Source organism: Rhincodon typus, chromosome 14, assembly GCF_021869965.1.
Source record: "Rhincodon typus isolate 14 chromosome 14, sRhiTyp1.1, whole genome shotgun sequence".
Classification (NCBI taxonomy): Eukaryota; Metazoa; Chordata; class Chondrichthyes; order Orectolobiformes; family Rhincodontidae; genus Rhincodon; species Rhincodon typus.
This window is the reverse complement of record NC_063345.1, coordinates 21,216,054-21,236,957: the sequence shown is the minus strand read 5'-3', so window position 1 is coordinate 21,236,957 and position 20,904 is coordinate 21,216,054. Positions and strand designations below refer to the sequence as shown.

At 41.7% G+C, this 20,904-nt stretch overlaps 1 protein-coding gene across 4 annotated transcripts in view; it reads left to right on the top strand.

The window, feature by feature from the left end:
• Nucleotides 1-4,152: 4,152 nt before the first annotated feature.
• The window catches only part of acsl4a (acyl-CoA synthetase long chain family member 4a), a 124,834-nt gene continuing 108,082 nt past the window's right edge, over nt 4,153-20,904 (top strand). For all 4 annotated transcript variants that reach the window (XM_048605465.1, XM_048605464.1, XM_020530926.2 and 1 more), the window contains exons 1-2: nt 4,153-4,263; nt 4,724-4,831. The gene's annotated coding sequence lies outside the window, so the exon portion shown is untranslated. The remainder of the gene's footprint in view (nt 4,264-4,723; nt 4,832-20,904) is intronic.

Here is a 20,904-nt window from a genome sequence, read left to right as displayed (position 1 = left end):
TAGAAGCAGTATATCGAACCATGGTGAAAACCTATTCAAATAGTTGAAATCATCAAGAAAAAGTGAAAAACAGCACATTCTCAAGGGCAAATGGGGTTGGACAACAAAAGTTGGTGCATGCCAATGATGCCCATGTCACAAGAACAAATACAGAAATACATGGGGAGGCAATGGCCTAGTGGTATTATTGCTGGACCGTTAATCCAGACACCCAGATACTGTTCTGGAGAACTTGGTTCAAATTCTGCCATGGCAGATAATGGAATTTGAATTCAACAAATATCTGGAAGTAAGAATCTAATGATGATGAATCCATTGCTGATTGTTGAAAAAAACCCATCTGGCTCACTAATGCCCTTTAGGGAAGGAAACTGCCATCCTTACCTGGTTTGGCCTACATGTAACTCCAGACCCACAGCAATGTGGTTGACTCTTAACTGCCCTCTGGACAATTAGGGATGGGCAATAAATGCTGCCTAGCCAACAATGCCCTCATCCTGTGAATGAATAAAAAAGATCCTCCAAGAGGTTTTCTAATGTCCCCAATTTTTTTAATCACTGCCTATTGATATCTGTGCTTTCATCTACCAAGCTATAAATGCAAGATTCCCTTCATTAGTCTCACTAGTTATTTTTCCTGTTTCAAAACGCTCCTTAAAGCCTGCTTCTTTTGGCCTAATATTCATTACATGGGCTGGTGTCAAATATTTTGTTTGATAACATTCCTGCAAAGCACGTTGGAATTTTTTATTGTAGTGAAGTAATACCATATTTCGTACAGGTTATTGTTGTATTCCTGTCATACATTCTGGTGTGTAACAACTTTATAAAATTTTATATATGCATGTTTTCATATAATCTGAACCTAATCTTGTTATACTTTAAAAAAAATTAAAAATGCTCAGGATACCAGGTTTAAGTCCCTAGCTCTTTAAAATAGTGCCATGGGATCAACTCTATCCACTTTGGAGAGCAGGCAGGGCCTCAGATTCACCTGTCATCCAAATGACAGCAGCTCTGACACTGAAATGTCAGCCTCACTTTTTTGTGCTTAAGTCCTGAAGTGAATCTTGAATCTGTGATTCAGACATAAGGATGTCGTCAACTGAACCACAGCTAAGAAAAACAGAAAAGTCTGCAAACACTCAGCAGGTTTGGCAACATCTGTGGAGAGAGTAACAGAGTTAATGTTTCAGGTCATGACCCTTCACCGCAATTGTTGCCACAGTTGCCAGCTGAATCCTCTTATTTCAGATCCCTAACATTTGGATTTGTTTTCTTTTCTTTCCAATTTTCAAAATAATATATCCCCAAATCAACCTTAACCACAAATGTTAAGGCAATAGTTCTCCTGTGGATTGAGTTTTATGCCAAAACACATTTGGGCTGCATGGAAGGTCAATTCACAGTCTGCTCTCAGCAGGCACTGCTTCTGCTAGGGCTAGAAGTAACTTACTACTGTAAGTGTAATTCTCCTTGGCCCATCTCTTGAAAACTTGACAGTACTGGAAATGAAAGGAGAAAATTAGATCACATGTGGCTTGCAACGGCCTCAAAGGATGATGAAAGCCTGCGTCTGTCCAGGAAGCTGGTCTCAGTTGAGCTGTTATCCGCTTTGAGTCATACCCCTTCGCACCCACTACATAAGGCGTAGGCAGTTAACTCAACCACTAACTCTCTTCTTCCCCCATACCCGATTTCTCTGTTGGGGGAGAAGCCCATCAGATTCAGGACTGTGTACATGTAGAATATCCTACTCCTTGTCCCGCAGACAGCTGATCCGCTTTGGTCTCAAGGAAATTTAGAGCCCTGTTATTTCCCAGCAATTGTACACATGAGTACAACATTGGCGACTAGCTAGTGTGGAGGGAATAAGAACAATTTGTATTGTGGTTCTCACTATCATAAAATACCCCACTGCGGTTACGTTACTCCTTCAAGGCTATCTACTTTCTGGAACTGCATGAAATATTCGACCAACTCTGAACACAACGCAGACAGAGAGTGCAGGAGTATTATTGCCTTAGGCAAACCTTCAGCAGGGTTCCCGCCCTACCATTATTCCAGGGTACACGGCAGAATTGATTTCACTAAGAACCAGCAGCAAGGCAACAAGTGTGACAGTGCCCGGAACCCGGGGTGGGGATTGTGTAACGGGTTAACATGAGGATACTCTGCTCCCTCCCTCACACTGGGAAATCTAAACAGTCTGCTGTGTGCATGCACCAAAGCAACCAGTAGGTTCAATCTCTGGTGTTTATCTTCACAGGAATAATGCGAGAACCTTTGCAAAAAAAAAACCTTTAACATCAAATCAAACAAGACCCAAAATCCTCGCTCGTGCCCACTGCAATCAGGTTTATCTAATGAAACAAAGAGCCTGCAAGTGCTGGAGATCTGAAACAAATAAAAAAAAGTTGTTGTATTAACGCAACGTTTATTAATCAGCTGTCGCTGTTCGCTTCAAAGGAAATTCAAAACCCACCAATCTCACTGCAGCTCGCCAACGTCCCAACCACCCTGAGACCTGCTTCGCCTGCTGTGTTCATCCAGCTCTACGTCTTGTTATCTCAGGTTCTCCAGCATCGGCAGTTCCTACTATCCCCGAAACGTCAGCTTTCCTGCTCCTCTGATGCTGCTTGGCCTGCTGTGTTCATCCAGCTCTACACCTTGTTATCTCACCCTGAGACCTTTTCACTTGTTTCCTCAGATTTAAGGAGGTTTGAAATTGATCGGGTGGTGCTACATTTGGTACAATGTCAACCCGCGGCAGTACCTCACCATTATATAAGTTTCTTTTCCCCGTGACCTATGATCAAAAATGGGGCCGATGTGTTTAAAGTGTAAGATTTCAGTTCCTACTTTTTAAAAAAAATCGGCAACTTTTTTTTGCCACTTTTCCAAATCGTTCTGTCTTAGGCGAGTACCTAGTTACTGAGAGGTTGCCCCGGCCCTGAAGGTTACGCCCCCTGACTACAGACCCATTTGCCAGGGGTTTATATGACAGCTGCTGTGACCATGTGAGAGACATGAACAGAATTGGGTCCCGACCCGAAACGTCAACTTTCCTGCTCCTCTACTGCTGCCTGGCCTGTTGTGTTCCTCCAGCTCCACGCTGTGTTATCTCTGACTCCAGCATCGGCAGTTCTTGCTATCTCTGGTTTCTGTAAAATCAGGGCTACCGTGGAGGAAATGGAGAAGTATTTAAGAAGTCATAGAACAAAAAGGTCAAAGTTCAATTTGATAGACATGCTCGGAATCACGAGGGATCTGGACACAGCATATGACCAGGGAGGAACCGTTCTCATTGATGGAAGGATCGAACATCAGAGAATCTAGGTTACAGCAGAAAAAAAACATTGGCTACATTAGGAAAACTCCTTTTTACACGGTGTAATAAAACACAGAACTGTGGAAGAAACTCAGCAGGTCTGGCAGCATCTGTGGGAAGAAAGCAGAGTTAACATTTGGAGTCTGGCGATGAAGGTCTCGTGAAGGGTCATAAGACCCTTTCTGCTTTCTTTCCATAGATGCTGCCAGACCTGCTGAGTTTCTCCAATAATTACTGGTTTTGTGCCTTTTTACACAGCGAATGGTTAGGATTTGAAATGCGTTGTTTGACATTGTGGTGGAACAGGGTGAACTGAGGCCTTCAAATGAGTACTGCATAGTCATTTAAAGAGCAGAAAAAAAGGACTACGTGGAAAGGATAAGGGGAGAAGTGGGACCAGCCGAGTTACTTTTAGAAGGCTCTGAGGAAGGGTCATTGGACCCGAAACGTTAACTGGGATTTTTTTTCTTCATAGCTGCTGCCAGATCTGCTGAGCTTTTCCAGCAACTTCTGTTTTAGCTACTCTTGGAGGGAGCTGACACAGGCACAGCACGAATTGGCCCCCCAATTACCGTGTAATGCAAATTCTAATTAAGCAGACAGTGGGCTTATTTCTGTTCAGTAAGTTTCGCCCAAGATATGTTATTTTAAAAAAAAATTTGCAAACCAAATTCAACCACTGGATCTTTCTCCCTCTGCCTTCCCATTGAACTGCATTGCCGAGAGAACCAGGGCTGCGAGTCCCACCAATGGCCAAGGCGGAGCCAATATGAAGGATCTCCTTGATTGGCTGCAGGGAATCGAATCAGATGACGTGTGCCCCGTGTTTCCGGGGTTTCCCCCCCCTCTGGAGGGGAGAGGTTACTGTCGGTCATTGACACGCTGTCGTTCCGGATTCAGTCTCCCAACAGCTTGTGGAGCGGAGAGACGTGGTAAGTCCGGTCATTGATATTTTTACATCATTAGAGAAGGAGAGAGAATTTTGTTAAATCCGGTCATCAACATTTTTACATCATTAGAGAAGGAGGGAGAATTTATCATGAATTACATCTTATCCTATTCTACTTATATTTTATAAGAACCGAGCATGTTGGCGAAAATTTATTTCACTGGGCTATTTGGGGCCACGACTTTCTCCTAGGGAGCCTCAGAGCCTCTCGATCTAGAACAGAAAATGACTTTTAAGCCTGCTGTCTCACTTTTAATACGTGTATGAATATGTACGTGAAGTTGACCGTTTTAAAAAAGGATAATGATGTGATGTCATTGCGCATTAAGTGCTCATCAGCTCTCCTGATCGTGCATGGCTTGTTCCCGGTGCTTCTGTGAGGAGCTGTTTCTGATCAGTCGGTGAATGTCTGGCTGAACATTTTTTTTCTGTTTCTTTTGCAGACAACAAGCGAGCAGCTCAATGCGGAAGGAACGCTGCTGAGGTGAAATCTGGCGCCACGTTCTAAATTGGAACGCTGATACATTCTCCGCGTAGCTGGATACAAGCAGGTAATATACTTACTCCATGTGCCATTTCCCCATTAGTTCATGGCGCACTCTTGGTCAGATTTACTGAAACCTTTAACATCCATGCGTTTTACAGTGACAGCATGGAGCACGTTTTGGCTCCTGCCGAATTTATTCACGCATTGAGTCATCGTCTGATGAACATGTATTTCTGAGTGTTCATTCTTCTCCCACTTGCATTGTGGTTTCTCAAGGTCGGAGAGGATGACTTTTCGTGTCTAGGCTTACGACTCTATCCGGGGTTAAGACTGGTTGATATGCTAACGAAGCGGGACAAACATCAGCGGAAGTGAGAAGTGGCATATTCTCTTGCCTGCCCTCTCTTGTAGCCTGGTGGCAAGATGAAGCTTAAGTAAAGTTAATGCTTCACGGCAACAACTCTCCCAGACTCCTTCAACAGCATCTTCTGAACCAACAGCCTCTACCCCAGAGGATAAGGATAGCAGATCTGGGGGGATACCACCATTTGTAAGATTTATTCCAAGCCACACAGCCACCTAACTGGAACTAGATCACCAATCCTTCACTGTCCTTGGGTCAAAATGCTGCAAGTCCTTTTCTAACAGAACCATAGGTGTCCCTACACTCTTGAGGACTGCAGAGATTCAATAAAGATTGGCCATTACCTTCTGAAGGCCAGTTTGGGAGGAGCAATAAATGTTGCCCTAACTATCAACACACACACCTTGTAAATGAACAAAATTAACATAAAAAGATAAATTATAAATCTAGCCTCTTTCTGTGGCTTCATACTACCTTCCACCCTTTAAGCCCCAAAAGTTGCTATTTTAAGTTTGCACTTTATTTCTGGCAGTTTTTATACCTCTTTCTGTCCAGGTTGGCTATATATAGGTGGGAATTCTTTGTTGTCTTCTCGTTTTCTCTGATTTTATGATCTATCAGAATTTGCTTTGAATCAGGCTGATTGGATTATTTGAGGAAGTGTCAAATGGATCCTACAGTTGTCAGGAACTGCATAAGATGTTAACAAGACACGTGTTAGCCTTTAAAATCATATAACACAGTAGCATTTGGCTGGCTGTGGTTGTTTGCAGGAACACTCCAGTTTAGCTCAACACCTGAGCTTTGCTCTCTCAACATTGCAAATAAGCAAAGATTTATTCATTGGAGCCTACCACAGCTTCTCTTCCCACTCCTGCATTGTTAATTTCTATCCCTCAAGGCTCTATCCTTGGCACCTGCTCAGCTGCACGTTGCCTCTTGGCAATGTCATCTCACACACGCGTATTGACAAAATCCAGCCATAGCCGACCACCCCTTTTGACCTCTCCTACTGTTGAAACTTTTAGACTATTTGCCTAACGTCCAGCACTGGGTGAACAGGAGAAGAATTGGGAAGACCAAAGCCATTACTTTCAATCTCTGCCACGAAACCTGTACCCCACCCTGATTCCCTTCCACCCTGGTAGTTGTGGCTGAACCACACCCTTTGCAGCCCTGGTGTCATATTTGACCTCATCACCATCACCTGCAACCATCAGTCACCTCCATCCCTACATCAGTTTATCTGCTGCTAAAATCCTTGTTTGTACTTTTATTTTAAACCTCTGAGTAGATTATTCTGAAGTGTTTCTGGCTGGCCTTCCACATCCAACTATCTGTAAACTTAAGTAATCTGAAACTCTACTACCCATTTTATACTCTGTCACCAAGTCCCATTCATACATCAGTTTCCAACTTACATTGGCTCCCAGTTAAGCATTGCCTCGTTTGTTTTATCTTTACGTTCTCAGTCTTATTTTCAAATCCATCCATGGCACTGCTCCCTATCTCTTCCAGTGCCACAACCTTCTGAGATACCTCCACACCATTAATTCTGATCTCTGAAATCCAGGTACTTCTATCGGTCTGCCATTGGTGGCTGTGCTTTCAGCTACTGAGGCCACAAACCTTCATTTGCCTCAATTCAATTTAGAATTGACTCCATCGTTCTTTTTTTTTTGTTTTTGCCCAAGCTTTTGGACATCTGCGATAAACTCCTGTGGCTTGGTGTTCAATTTTGTTGCACAGCATTCCTGTGAAACACACTGAGCATTTTACTACTACATTTGCAAATGGTTGGCTGAAATAACACCTTTTGAGCTGCTGTACATTGTGCTGAGATGTTCCTTGTATAATTTAATTTGCCTTGTGGACAAGTAAAATTCATCATAACCATTCTCACTGATCAAATGCATGTCCAGTAGCTGTAAAGTTCCTGTTGAGTATATTTTTCCCCCATTTGTTCAGGTCATGCTGTCCTGATCTTAACCGACCAGATGAAACAAGCTTCTTGCTAACCGATGATGTCTCATTACAGACTCCTTTGCTAGCGGAAAAGGTTTAGAGAGGGTACAGGTACATTTTGGTACAGTAACAAACTTTGGTGTTCATTGGAATGCGTTCAGTCAGTCAGCAATACAACTGATAGTCAAGGAGCTAGATTTTTAAAGAGCTCCTCAATTTCAGAAATTTGTGAAATTACCTGATATGAAAGAAAACTGAGGGTCTCCATTGCAGGAATGAAGCTTATGGTGTAATGTTTAAAAGGAAGTATTAAAATGATCAATAGCTAGTACAAATTAGACAAAAATCTATTTTCAGTTGTTGAAGAAAGAGAAAAGGGCCATTAATACAACATCAAATGAGAGTTGGAATAAGAGGTCGCTGAATTACTTATGTCCAGAGTTGAGTGTATGGAGTATGCTTCTGTGTTCATTTGGATGTGAGTATGAAAAATGTGGGAGAAATAAGCTGGGTAATTGTGACAGTGATTTACTCATTTAGAGAGTCAGTGTTGACGTGGATGTGTTGGGTTGAATGCCGTGTTTCTGTGTTGCAATCTCAATATTATTTGGTATATTTGCATGCATCTCGAGTGGCACAAACTCAGTAATAGACCAAATGAGATGGCACCTTTTTTAAAAATCAGCCTATTATAAAGTGGATGGTTTGTTTGCTCAAGTTTAATTTTGTTTTTGGTTACCTATTGCCAAGGTGCACTTTATCCATGAATGCGAGCAGTTGTAATCTGAATGAGAATCCAATTTAATTCAAGTTGACTAATCAGCAAATGTGCAGCTTGAGCTTGTGGATCTTGTTCAGCTTCAAGATTCAACACGGGCTTTTTAATCAGCAATTTTGCTGAAAGTGTAGACTTGGCCTGGGGTATGGTGCCAGAGGTGCTGTCCGTTCTCTGCTTCATCTAACACCCAGTTATGGGTGTAAGCAAACACTTAGTTGGCAGGCAGTTTAATGTTTGAGTGCGTCACTGAGTGCCAAGTTGATCTCATCCAACATTCTGTCTCATCCTTTCCAAAGTGCATTAGGAGCATTTTCCAACTCCCAGCTGGTGTTCCACACTGCTTATGTAGATGTTGATCTCCTCAACCACTTGTTTCCCTCCACTGGTTCTCAGTGAAACATATCTCACTCTTGCTGTTTCTATGGTCCGCTAACTTCAATCCCTTGAGCCAAGAAGCACAAATAAGATGATTGCTAATGAATGTGTGGTTTAGTTGTCAAGACCAAGTCTGAATGAGCCACATTGAGTGCAGTTTCTCCGTTCTGCATCAAAGCTGCCCAGTCTTCTACGACTTGCCCTGTGGCAAAGATAGCTGGTTTCTGTTCCTGTACCAAGTAAACTTAAAGTCCTGTTCACTGCCCCCTCCACTCCCTCAAAATCTGAGGAGCTTGTGAACTTCTTTATTGAGGCCAACTGCATAGTTAGTTGCCCATGCCACTCATCCCAGTGGGCAGCAAGTTGAATGTCCCTGTCTGTGCCTAGCCCTGACCACACACCATCCTGTGGCTTCTCTTCATGTTTTCTTGAAGCTTTTTTTTTGCCTACAAGCTCTGCTTCTTGCTTGCTCTGTTTGCATTCCCAGTGAAGTGTTGATCCCTCAGTTTGTTTACCGCGAGAAAACGCGAGTGAGGAAGGAATAGAAAGGGCTGCTGATGGAATTCAATGAAGATAATTGAGAGGAATCCCATGTGGATCAGATTTGTAGGCACAGACTTGTTGTACGGAATGATCTGCTCTGTTTGGTACGTTCTAAGTGAGACTTCAGCTCCAGCATGGATGAAAGTCTCATTTTATACCTTTATATCCTCTGCGTTCTAGTTGGCCTCCCATTCCCCACCCTTTATGGCTAAAGCCCTGCTGCTTAAATCCTATTGTATAACAAATGTTGCTCATTCATTACCTGCCTTCTCAACCTGCACTACCTTCTGCTTCCCTGACACCTCATTTTGTAATTTCATCTTAATTTCCAGTACTTTTCCTATTTCTAAGTAAATTCTTACAGCCCTCCAATCTAAATGCTCCTTTCCTCTGCTTGCTTGTGCAAATTTCCTTTCTGCTGCCACCAAACATTGTCATCAGCTGTCTCGATCTTGCACACAGGATACTGCTGCCTAGCATTTTATCTTTCAAACACTTTTTTTCCGTCATTTGCAGATGGTTTTTTTGACCTCTTCTAGTATCCTTTTTCAGGTCAGTGCCCTTTTGTTTTTAATAGCTATTTGTTCGGCAACTAAGAATGGTTTCTGTGTATGTGAGGCATTATACAAATGCAAGTTAGTCTCAATCCCAGAAATTCAGAGGCAACTTCTTGCACCCTTAATCAAGCTGACTTCACCCTGAGACCATCTCAACCCATGTGACTCCTGTCATTGAGGGTGCCTCCCCAGCCAGAAGGCTAATGTAGAACATTCAGTACAATCCAATTCCAAATCTCAATTATTTTATCCTGCACACAATAAACTAGTCATGTCTGACTCCTCCTGCTTCTTGCTGCTATTGAATTTTAACTTTTTCCACAGTGAATATTACTGAGATAAAACAAAGAACTACAGATGCTGGCAAACTGAAACAAAAGAAAAACAAATTGCTGGGGAAACTCAGGAGGTCTGCCAGCATCAGTGAAGAGAAAACAGAGTGAACATTTTACCTCCAGTAACCATTTTTCAGAAACTTCAACTATTTTCTCTTCACAGATGCTGCCAGGCCTGCTGAGTTTCTTCAGCAGTGAAGAGAAAATAGTAAAAGTATCTGAAAAATGGTTACTGGATGTAAAATGTTTACTGTGTTTTCTCTTCACTGCTGCCAGACCTCCTGAGTTCCCCCAGTTTCTGTTTGGTTTGTGAAAGAGTTATGGTGCACTTAAGTTCCAAACCATTGATACCTTAAAATTGCCCTTGTACAATTGGTGTTTGTCAGTTGCACTTTAACTGCCAACACTAACTAAGCTATCAATATGATGCAAGACACTCTTTGGTCTGTCTGAAACTTGCTGATCTTCCAGTGTAAAGAATGGACCTCCACTGCCTATTACATATAGCCGGATTCCTATGGTTCATCCAGGACTTTATTTTAGTGCTTTGTTCACTCGGGTTTGGGTTTTGCTAGATCAGTAATAATTACTGCTGGAAGCTGGTGGTGAGCCACCTACATGCTGAGGGGACACTAAAGTTCGGGGGAGCTGCTACGGAGGTGCAGTTGGGGATTAGATTGTTCTTCGAGACCTTTTCAGATATGGTGCACCAAGGGGCTGTAAACTGGGCACCCCTCAGGCTGTCTGCCTTGGAAATCATATGCAGATCAAAGATTGTGAAGATCAGGAGCAGTAAAATTGTATTTTGAGTCCTCACAATAGAACATGGTATATAAAGAAAAGTTTTGTTTCCATTGCACTACTTGTGTTTTCCAAACTGAAATATTTTGCTGTCATGCTGTATACTTAGCTGGAAATGTATATTGTAAATATTAAGTTTATTATTGACATTGAGTGGGACATGCTATATAGAAACAAGTCGATTTTATTACACCACAGTGCTGTAATATTCAAGTTGAAATGTTTTCTAATGTATTTTTACAGATTTTACGTATGAAGTGTTTCTGCGGATGAGGAATCAACGGATTTGCTGTAAATGGTGCAACAATTAGATTTATCAATGTTTTATTCAGTGTTGTAGTTTTCTTGTGTCATATTAATTCAATAGCCACTTAAATAGATTAAAGTAATTTGTTTCAGGACTGAAGTTGCCCTGAAGTGTTGGCAGTTTGGAATAATGCATTTGAGGGTCATCTTGACAGCTAGATTTTATCACTTCTTGTGATGATCGTGCGGAAAACTCAAACTTCTTTTACATAGCCAATGTTTAATTAGTGGCCGTTAAAGCTCTTGGCCTTCTGGTTATGTGGCACCAGGTTGAAGTTAGCGTAATGGTGGATGGGTGTAGTTCTTGTCTCATATTTTTGAACCTTATGCCTTTTGAATTGCTTTGTTAACTCTTGATTTGTTTTGAATGAGTTGAACTTTGTTTCTTCCCATGCAGGTTGGTGTTGTGTATTGATTTTGAGTAAACTGAACTATGTACTTGGGTGAGTCACTCATCAGGAATGATTGTTGTGGCATCTAAGACAAACGAATTAAAGGTTAATGATACTTGAGTAATGAGACTTTAATATTAGTGAGCATACTGATGTCCCACAAACAGTGGTATTTTGTTTCTGACATATTAATGCATGAAATTATTTACAAATATTTAATGTATCCCAAGGCTACATGCTGTTCTGTGCATGAAAATGTTTACTGTTACAGGATCCTCCCTTTTTTCCTAGACCTGTCGTGCACCATTTAAAAGCATGTCTACTCATGCAAATTGGCAATGCTTTTTAAAGGCATTTTGACTTGCATCACTCTCCTCCCTTTGTCTGACTTGGCATTCCTCCCCAAGCAAACTATAGACAAACTGTAATGTGAAAGATAGGAGTTTATGAAGCAAAATCCTCATGTTTCAATTTTGATTTTAAAAGAGGGATTTGACTTGGTGTAATATTTACATCTATGGAAATTTCTGCAAATGAGCAGCAATCTAGGTTCGTCAAATAAACATTTGGCTTCAGAGCTTCATACATGTCCACCAGCAGTCACCAAAGTTTTTCTAATAGCTGGAAAGACTAGCTTACTGAGACTCTGCAGTAAATTTAATTGATATTTTATGAGCATTTGACATTCTCACTTCAAACCAATAAATTTTTGGTGTTAACATGATTCAGTCGTTGGCACTTCCTAAATTTTTGACATGCTAGAGTATCAAGGACAAGTGACCAAAACAAAAGTTCGACTGTTCAAGGCTAGGTTAAACTCTAATCTCTTGGTCTGTACCATGAAGTTAGGGTCGGTATGCAAGGCAAAATGCACTATTTGTAATTTTACGCTTCAGTGCAGTAGAATTTAAGCTATTTTTATTAGAAAGACCTGTTAAAAATATGTACAATTGAGAAATTATCTCTGAACATCGTATTTCTAGTGTCTACTTTGGAAAAATTACATGCAGTTACGATTTGTATAGTTAACCCTGAGCAACTTTATCGAACGTACGAACGAGAAGTAGACCATCTGACCTCTCAAACTTGCCCCACCAGTTAGCAAGCTTATGATCGGGCCAGCCATGTTATCAAATCCATGTTACTGCCTACCTCTGATAACCTTTCTTTCCCATGCATATTAAGAAACTATCTACCTCTGCCTTCAAAAATATTCAAGGACTCTCTTCCTGCAGCGGGAGTAAAGATCCAGAAACACTGGACACTCTGAAAACAGATGAGGCAAAATATTTTCTCAATGGGTGAGCCATTATTTTTAAACATGGACTAACTCCCAGTTGTAGATTCTCTCAAGAGGAAACTTTGCTCCTGCACCTTACCCTGTCAAGACCCCTCAGGATTTTAAGTTTCAACCAAGCTGCCTCTTCCAACAGTTACAAGACTAACCTCTTCAGGATTTCCTGCATAAGATGACTTGCCTGTTCTAGCTATTAGTCAAGAAATAATTTGAACTGTCTCCAATGTATTTACCTTCATCTTTAAATAAGATGACCAATACTGTTCACAATACTCCAGGTGTGGTTTCACCAGTGCCATCTATAAACAAAGCACAACCTCCCTATTTTTGTATTCGATGCCCCTTGCAATAAACAACATTCTGTTGCTTTTTTTAGTTACTTGCTGTACCTGCATACTAGCCTTAATTGCAATTTTGCACAAAGACACCCAGCTCCCTCTGCATCTCTGACTCTGCAATCTCTCCCATTTAGAAAGTGTGCTTGTAGCTTTAACGGTTTGGAGAATACACTAAACTAATTATGTAGGAGACTGTTGTAACGATTTTTTTAACTGCAGATATCTGAAAAGAGGATTCATATGGTTAGGTGAAACACTGAAGATTTTTGGTTGCTCCAGCATTTCCTGCTGTGAACTGGATTGTCTGAGTAATACCCCCATTTTTGTTTCACTTTGAGTATCTTCTGTTTAGTTTGGTTACATGTCATATGAGTCAGCTGTTATAATAGATTTTAACTTAAGGCATCTATAGAAAACGGTGGCGGCGTCATATCAGCATTCCTGATCCATGTGTGATATTGTGGATTTGGAAATCTCCTTCCACCTGGTTGTGGGGCAGCTGCTCTCTGCTTGTCCTGCTGGGGGAGATCCAGTTTGAGTGCTGCACTGAGAAGTCACTTGCCCTCTGAATGGGATTAGAAAGTCATGGGTATGTAGTCTTTTCTTCCCCTGATATTATATTTACTCAATGTTTTTTAATCAAATTTCTGTCGTTTTCAATTTTAAAAATTAACAGAAGTGACAATAAAATTCAGCTCTCCTCTGTACAGTATGTTCCACACTTGGGAGCCTCAATGTAGTGTAATAATCTTAAAATTTGCAATATACGCTATGTCAGGCACACAGCATGCAGGCAGCACATTTCAAATTGAAATGTTAAACAATGGAAATTGCAATAGGAATAAAGTTTGCTGCGTTCTCGTGATCCTCAGTGTAATTCCTTCTCAAGCATACAGTCTGTAGGATTGAAAGCTTCCAGCCCCTCAGCATACTGCAGTTGAAGGATTTAGACAGTGACCTGGTGCTACCGCAGAAGCTACCAGAATCTTTAGTGTATCCCTCGGCACTTCATCCTGAGGCATGTGGCAAGCTGCAGCACTCCGTGTAGGACCACACTTTGCACTAACAGCCGTCCAGCTATTATGCAGACCAAAAATCACCTTCAAAGAGTTGAAGGACCCCCAGTCACAGATGACTTTCATCTCTGTGCATTCTTCGGGAAAACAGCTCTGCGCAGCACATTGTCCTGCGTCATGGAGCTGCTTTGGAGGAGCCTCGTCAAAAGCTGCTGAGAGATGGCCAATGGTCAGTTCCATCCTTTGCAACATGTGAGAATTTGCAGAACCTGGAGTGATACCTGGTGTTTGTGTACAGGTGGCCTATACACAGCTTGATCCTTGCCTATTCTCGAGTAGGGTGTGAACAGTTGGGAATATTCCCCTTTCCTTCCAAAAGCATTTCTATTCCGAGTAAGCCTGTCTAATGGATTTATGATTATGGAGGTGCTGATGTTGGACTGGGATGGACAAAGTCAGAAGTCACATGACACAATAAACCTGTTGGACTATAATCTGGTGTCATGTGACTTCTGACTTGATGGATTTATACCATAACGTGCAATTATATAATAAGAAAAAAAATCAATTATGTTCTAAGTTTCTCAAAAATGTAAGCAAATTTTTCCTTCTTTGAAAAGACAGCTGTCCGCTGGAAACTAGCAGAGCTGCAGGCTGAAGTTTATAACCACACCAGCTTGGTAACTTGTCTGTTTCAAGACCTGAATGCATTTTGAAAATTATTCTTGAAAAATAAGGGCTACTTGACTCACTGTTAACACATTGGTTTCCTCAAAGGCTTGAAGTGTAAACACAGTACATGGTGTATAAGCATCTTGTTAAAAGGAGGTACCAGTGAGCTGGTGACTTTATTGGAAGCGTACCCAATATGATTTGGCTTTGAGAGGATTGAAAATTGGAAAATGAAGGCCTGGCCGGAGGATACAGCATTAATCCGTTTAGAATCAATTGAGGTACAAGTTACACAGAAGGAAATCCCACAGAAAAGCTCATCCTTAGAGACTATAAGGTCTCCTAATCCTATATCTTCTGGTTATAAGGCATAGGAATAAAAGTAGACCATTCAGCCCATCAAGTCTGCTCGACCATTCAATGAGATCAATGCTAATAGTTCTCAACTCCACTTTCCTACCTTTTCCTGATAACTTTACTGACTAAAAATCTGTCTGCCTTGTCCTTGAATATACTTAACCCAGCAACAACAGCCCTGTGCTGTAGAAACATGTAGATTTACCACCTCTGAGAGGGGGAAAAAAAACCCTCTTGATCTCTTTCCTAACTGAGTGGCACCTTGGAGATTGTGCCCTCTCGTCTTAGACTCTCCCACAAGAGGAAACAACCTCACTGCATCTAACCTGTCAAGTTCCCTAAAAACTTATTGTCTGAATTGCTCATTATTATTTTTAACTGCTACTCAACCTCTCTTCAAAGACAATCCCTACAAATCTGGTATGAACCGAGTGAGCCTTCCTTAGACTGCCTCCAAGGCCAGTATATCTATCCTTGGATAAGCAGCCAAACTGTTCATGGTCTGACTAGTGCCTTGTTTTGTTTTAGCAAAGCCTCCCTATTTCTATATTTTCTTTTTACAATGAAGGCAACATTCCATTGGTTTTCCGTATTACCTACTGTACTTGACTGTTAGCTTTTTGACTGCTACCAGCCAGATCAGCTGCTTTTTCTGATAGATAAAAGCTTTCCATATGTTTGAGAAACCTCCTGTGGAAAAGTTGCTGTTTGTAATAACTGGCAAATAACTTCCTGAAGCTTCAATAATATTTGGAGCTGGAGAGACACAGCAGGTCAGACAGCATTGGAGGAGCAGGAAAGTCAGCATTTCAGGCCTGGGGAGAGGGAAGTGAGCTCGGAAATAAATAGAGGGAGGGTGGGGCTGGGGGAAGGTAGGTGGGATGGTGATAGGTGTGTGCAGGTAGGGGGTTGTAGAGATTGACCAGTGGGAAGGGTGGGGCGGATAGATGGGAGAGAAGATGGACAGGTTGGGTTAGGCCAAGGAGGCGGGGATGAGAGGGAGGGCTGGACACAGGATGAGGCCGGGGATGGGGAGATTTTGAAACTGGTGAACTCTATGTTGAGGCCATTGGGCTGTAAGCTCCTGAGGAGGAATGGTAGGTGTTGTTTCTCCAGTTTGCGTGTGGCCTCGTTTTGACAGTGGAGGCAGCCCAGGATGGACGAGTCGCCAAGGGAGTGGGAGGGGACGTTGAACTGGCTGGCAACCAGGAGGTGGTGTTGATTGGAGCATACAGAGCGCAGATGCTCCGCAAATCAGTCCCCAAGTCTGCGCTTGGTCTCTCTAATAACCGGAGCAACGGATGCAATAGACCAGGTTAGAAGATGTAGAAGTGAAACACTGCCAGATTTGGAAAGATAGTTTGGGACCTTGGATGGAGTTCCGCCAAGCGAATTAGAGTGTTGGGCCTGTGGGCGAGGAAGAAACGGAGGGCTTTTGGGCCATCCTCATGGTGGATACAGGTGTAGAGAGACTGAATGTCCATGGTGACAATGAGGTGTTGGTTAATTGAAAATCTTGGGGGCGGGGGGGGGAGCGTGTAGGAGTTCCTGGACGAGAGGGGAAAGAATTGAGCCGAGGCGGGAGGAGATGAGTTCAGTGAGGCAGGAGCAGGCAGAGACAATAGGTCAACGGGGAACTGTCAGGTTTATGAATTTTGGGTAGGGGATACAAACGGGAGGTGCGGGGTTAGGGAGCCATGAGGTTGGGAGCTGTGGATGGGAGATCTCCCGAGGTGATGAGGTTACTGATGGTCTGGGAGATGAAGGTTTGGTGATCAGGGTGGGGTCATAATTGGGGTCACTACAACCCATTGGTTTATTAGTGAGGTTGGAGCGGAGGGCTGCACGTTCCGTGGGGGAAAGTTTTGAAGTGAGTGAGAGGGGCGGAGAGATTGAGGCGATTGATGTCGCGACGGCAGTTGGAGATGAAGAGGTTGAGGGAGGGCAAGAGGCTAGGAGGATGGCGTGTGTTGAATCCGGGAGAAGGGGCCTTAAGGGGGTGTGTTGGACTCCCGTTTAAACAAATAAGTGCGGAGGTAGCGGAAAAAGAGTTTGACGTCTAGACAGGTGTGTAATTCATTATGTGGGCGCAGGGGAATAAAGGTGCAGCTTGCTATATCTTGCTGTTTCTGGGCCAGGTCTCATCAAATTAGTTCCTGAAGAATCTGCCTTGCACCATAAAATTTATTCCTAAATACGGCTTTGACTGTCTTGGTGTACGTAAATCTGTCAAACAGCTGCAAATTGAACTTTGAACCAGCTGGAACGGGTTCAGTTGGGCACTCTATAAAGTTCCACAACTCTTTCAGAATGTCTAGCCACACAGCCTCTCTCATCAAGCATTTTCTTCAACATCACCTGTCTCACAATGCAATCTAGACTAACGATATCCCTCCCTTTTTGTGTGACATTTACCCTTCGTAACCGAGGGAAGGTTTTGTCAACAGGTTACTGTTGCGGAGTTTTGATGAGTTGAATATTGCTCTTACCGTGACAATAGGGCCATCCAGACTGGTGAAACCATCCCATTGAAACAGATGTCCTTATCAGACATACCACTATGCCCCTCTGCAGACTTTGCAATATCTGACTAATCCTGTCACTTTCAGCTGGCGTTGTGTCCTGGATGTTATTTTAGTGCTGTTGTCCAGTATAACTTACAATCTGTGCAAGTTGTTCTTAATTTACTGAATAAACCAAGATCTGAAGGATTATCTTTCTCCACTGGTTCAAAATCATGATCTGGTTTTAACTCTGCAGCAACCATCACCCACACCACCTCCATAACCAACGTCTCCCTGATACTTTTTTTTTTGTGTGGCATTAGACCTAAAGTGTTAAATAAACTTTTTTGCTTTGCTGTCAGTTAAATCTGTAGATACTGAGTATCGCCATTCTTTGACTAGCTTGTATTGTGATTTGAACACTTAAGTTGCAGGGCTGTTTAGAATTTTGTAGAGAGGGGGGAAAAACATCTTTTTTTGGTGGAAACCCATATTTTTCTCTTCCAGGTTTGAACTCCATTCTCTTCCACTCTCCCCACCTCCCTCCATCCCCTGACACCTACCCCCCAGCCAATTCATTGTCCATTTCAGCAGTCATTGGAAAACCTGTTATCATTTGGTGTGGTTGGGGATTGTTGGGAATTTTTAACTTGCACCAAATGTTGGTAATCTTTATAACTTACCAGATAAGTAGACACTACAATGTTAAATAAATTTCAATCTTGAAACTTGACGAGCAGCAAAAACAAAATTTAACATCGGTTTAGAATTTGCGTGGCCGATTCAACCTCCTCCATTAATCCTACTTACTTGGAAGTCTTTTTAGTAGCAGGTTCGACTGCTTTGAAATGACAGATATCTTTGACAGGAGTATGTTTTCAACCCATTTGGTGCCATCTCTGAAGCACAGTAACTTTGGCTACTGCTTAATTTATGATCATTGTAGTTCTTAAAGTATACAAGCATTGACTACTGTTCTGGCACATGTCATTACTCTAGACCTGGTTCTTGGAAACAGATCATGTTTAATCCAGTAATGTTGTTTACCTGCAGTTATCACATTACTTTGCCCTTTGTGTGACTAATGTGTGTGAAAGGTGTGCGTGGTTGTTGAATGTGTTTATCTCTGAAAGGTTTTTGGTGTTGAAACTGTGCTGAGATACCAGTGCAAAGGCTGAAGAGGGGTAGGTCTGAAATTGTGGTTTCAACTGTAAGTGCGTGCAAGGACAAGAATAATTAAGATAATGTTCACAGTTATTAGGACGAATGACATTTTTCCTAAAATGTGGTCATTCAATAAAATTTTGGTGGTGGGGAAAGGGAGAGGAGTATGGCTGTTGTCGTCATCCATTGAGTTGCCACCAACAGAGGAGGGAGTAAAAGTGGAAAATTTAATGGGAAAATGAAGATATGTCTGCAAAAATGGATTTTTGAGGTACAAGATTGATAATCAGCTATCGTAAATATTTGGCAATCTTGCCAAAGTTGTTAACAGAAATAGCAAGTACTGCCGATGCTGGAGTCAGACATAAGTGTGGAGCTGGAGGAATATAGCAGGCCAGGCAGCATCAGAGGAGCAGAAAAGTTGACGTTTCGGGTCGGGACCCTTCTTCAGAATTTTTTGCTGGTCGTCACAATTGGAAATTTCAGCGTTAGAGGGGCCATTTGATCCCACTGTTTCTGTACTGGTACATGCTTCAGTTTAGAAGACACTTCTTCAATTTAATTTCTTTGCTCTTTCCCTTTGACCATGAATAAGTTTCTTGGTAAGTGTTTAACGTAAGCTTGAAATAGATCAGGCTGAATTAATAGTTTTGTCAATATATGCTAGATAGATTACTTCCTGGTAATGCTGCACATGTTTCTATCTCTGTTCACCTTTTGCATAGATTAGGCTGTGCTAAAAGCTAAGGGTGGAGTAGTGGAAACAGCCATCCTTAAAAATTATAAATTTCTGGAATATTAAGTGACAAACAGTTTAGTTAAAAAAAAAAGGGCTGGAAACCAAGAGAATCTCTTGGTTAGCTGGAGATTTGCTGTCTTTGTAATTGAGCTATAAATCATTTCATACAATTTGCAATATGAATAATCATATTTATATGATGAATGATGCTCATTGTGACTGCTGCTTTCTTCTTGATGCTTGCTTGTCAGTTGATTTGCTTGAAGGAGGCATCTGCCTTGCATTTTTAACAGCCACTCTCTCCAGGCAATGGCAGGGGGTTATCATTGGTCATTGCCTGTACTGGTGATTCAGACAGGGAGAGCTGCCAGTTTTTGTCTTGTATTTGCTGTGAAAAACGTGTCGTAAAGTAAGTAACTGCACAGTATGAAATATTTGAAAATTATACACAGTATTTGTCTGACATTTTGAGTAGCATGCATGGAATATACTATGATGGAAAGATTAAACAATCCTTTTAGAATTCAGATGACCATTTTATCAGAATTCCAAGGGAAGGGTTGCATGTAGCACCAGGTTTGATACTAATATTATGACATGCATTTTTTTTAAATTTACTGTTGAGAAAATATGTTGTATCGCTCTAAGCTAAACCTGCAAACTTTATACTGGCTTGTGAATCTACAACGTAATTCATACCTTTTTAGATTTTCAGATCGTAAAAGCTGTGATATAAAGAAGTTGACAAACAGTTCAAGTTTGTTTTTGAAATGTACCTTCCATCTCTACTTTGTGGTGATCTATATCAAATGTGTTATTAGCTTTAATAAAAAACAAAAGAACTGTGAATGCTGTAAATCCAGTGTTATTAGCTTTATTCAGTTAGCATTTTCTGCTTTACTGATTTGTAGGCTTTTTTTTTTGAAAGCTTGCTCTAGGAAGTGTGTTATGAAATTGGAGAGAGTTCAGAAAAGATTTACCAGGATGTTGCTGGGACTGGAGGTCTGAGTTCTTTCACGTGTTTGAGGGTGACCTTAGCTTTATAAAATCATGAGGGGTATCGGTAAGGTGAATAGCAAAGCCCTTTTCCCTGGGTTTTTGGAATCAAGACTAGAAGACATATTTTTAAGGTATGAGGAGAAAGATTTAAAAGGGACCTGATGGGTAATGTTCTCACACAGAGGGTGGTTCATATGCAGAATGAATAGCCAAAGGAAATAGATGCAGGTATGGTTACAGCATTTAAAAGACATTTGGACAGGTATATGGATAGGAAAGGTTTGGAGAGATATGGGCCAAATGCAGGCAAGTGGGACGAGATTAATTTGGCAAACTTGATTGTCATGGACGAGTTGGACCAAAGAGTCTGTTTTGGTGCTTTATGACTGTTGAGGCATTTAACCCACAAGCAGCTGAGTTGGAATATTTTGGGATGGAGCTTGTGTCAATGAAGATGAACTGAATGGTCTCCTTCTGTACCACAACAATCCTAAGATTCTGTGAAAAGATTCTAAGAATGTAACAACTTTAAACGCTGAAGATACTAATAAAAGCTTCACAGACGTACCCCCTTAATAGCCATAGTCTGTAAAAGATCTAACAGCAAAACCGTGATCACTGCTTTTCTTCAAGGT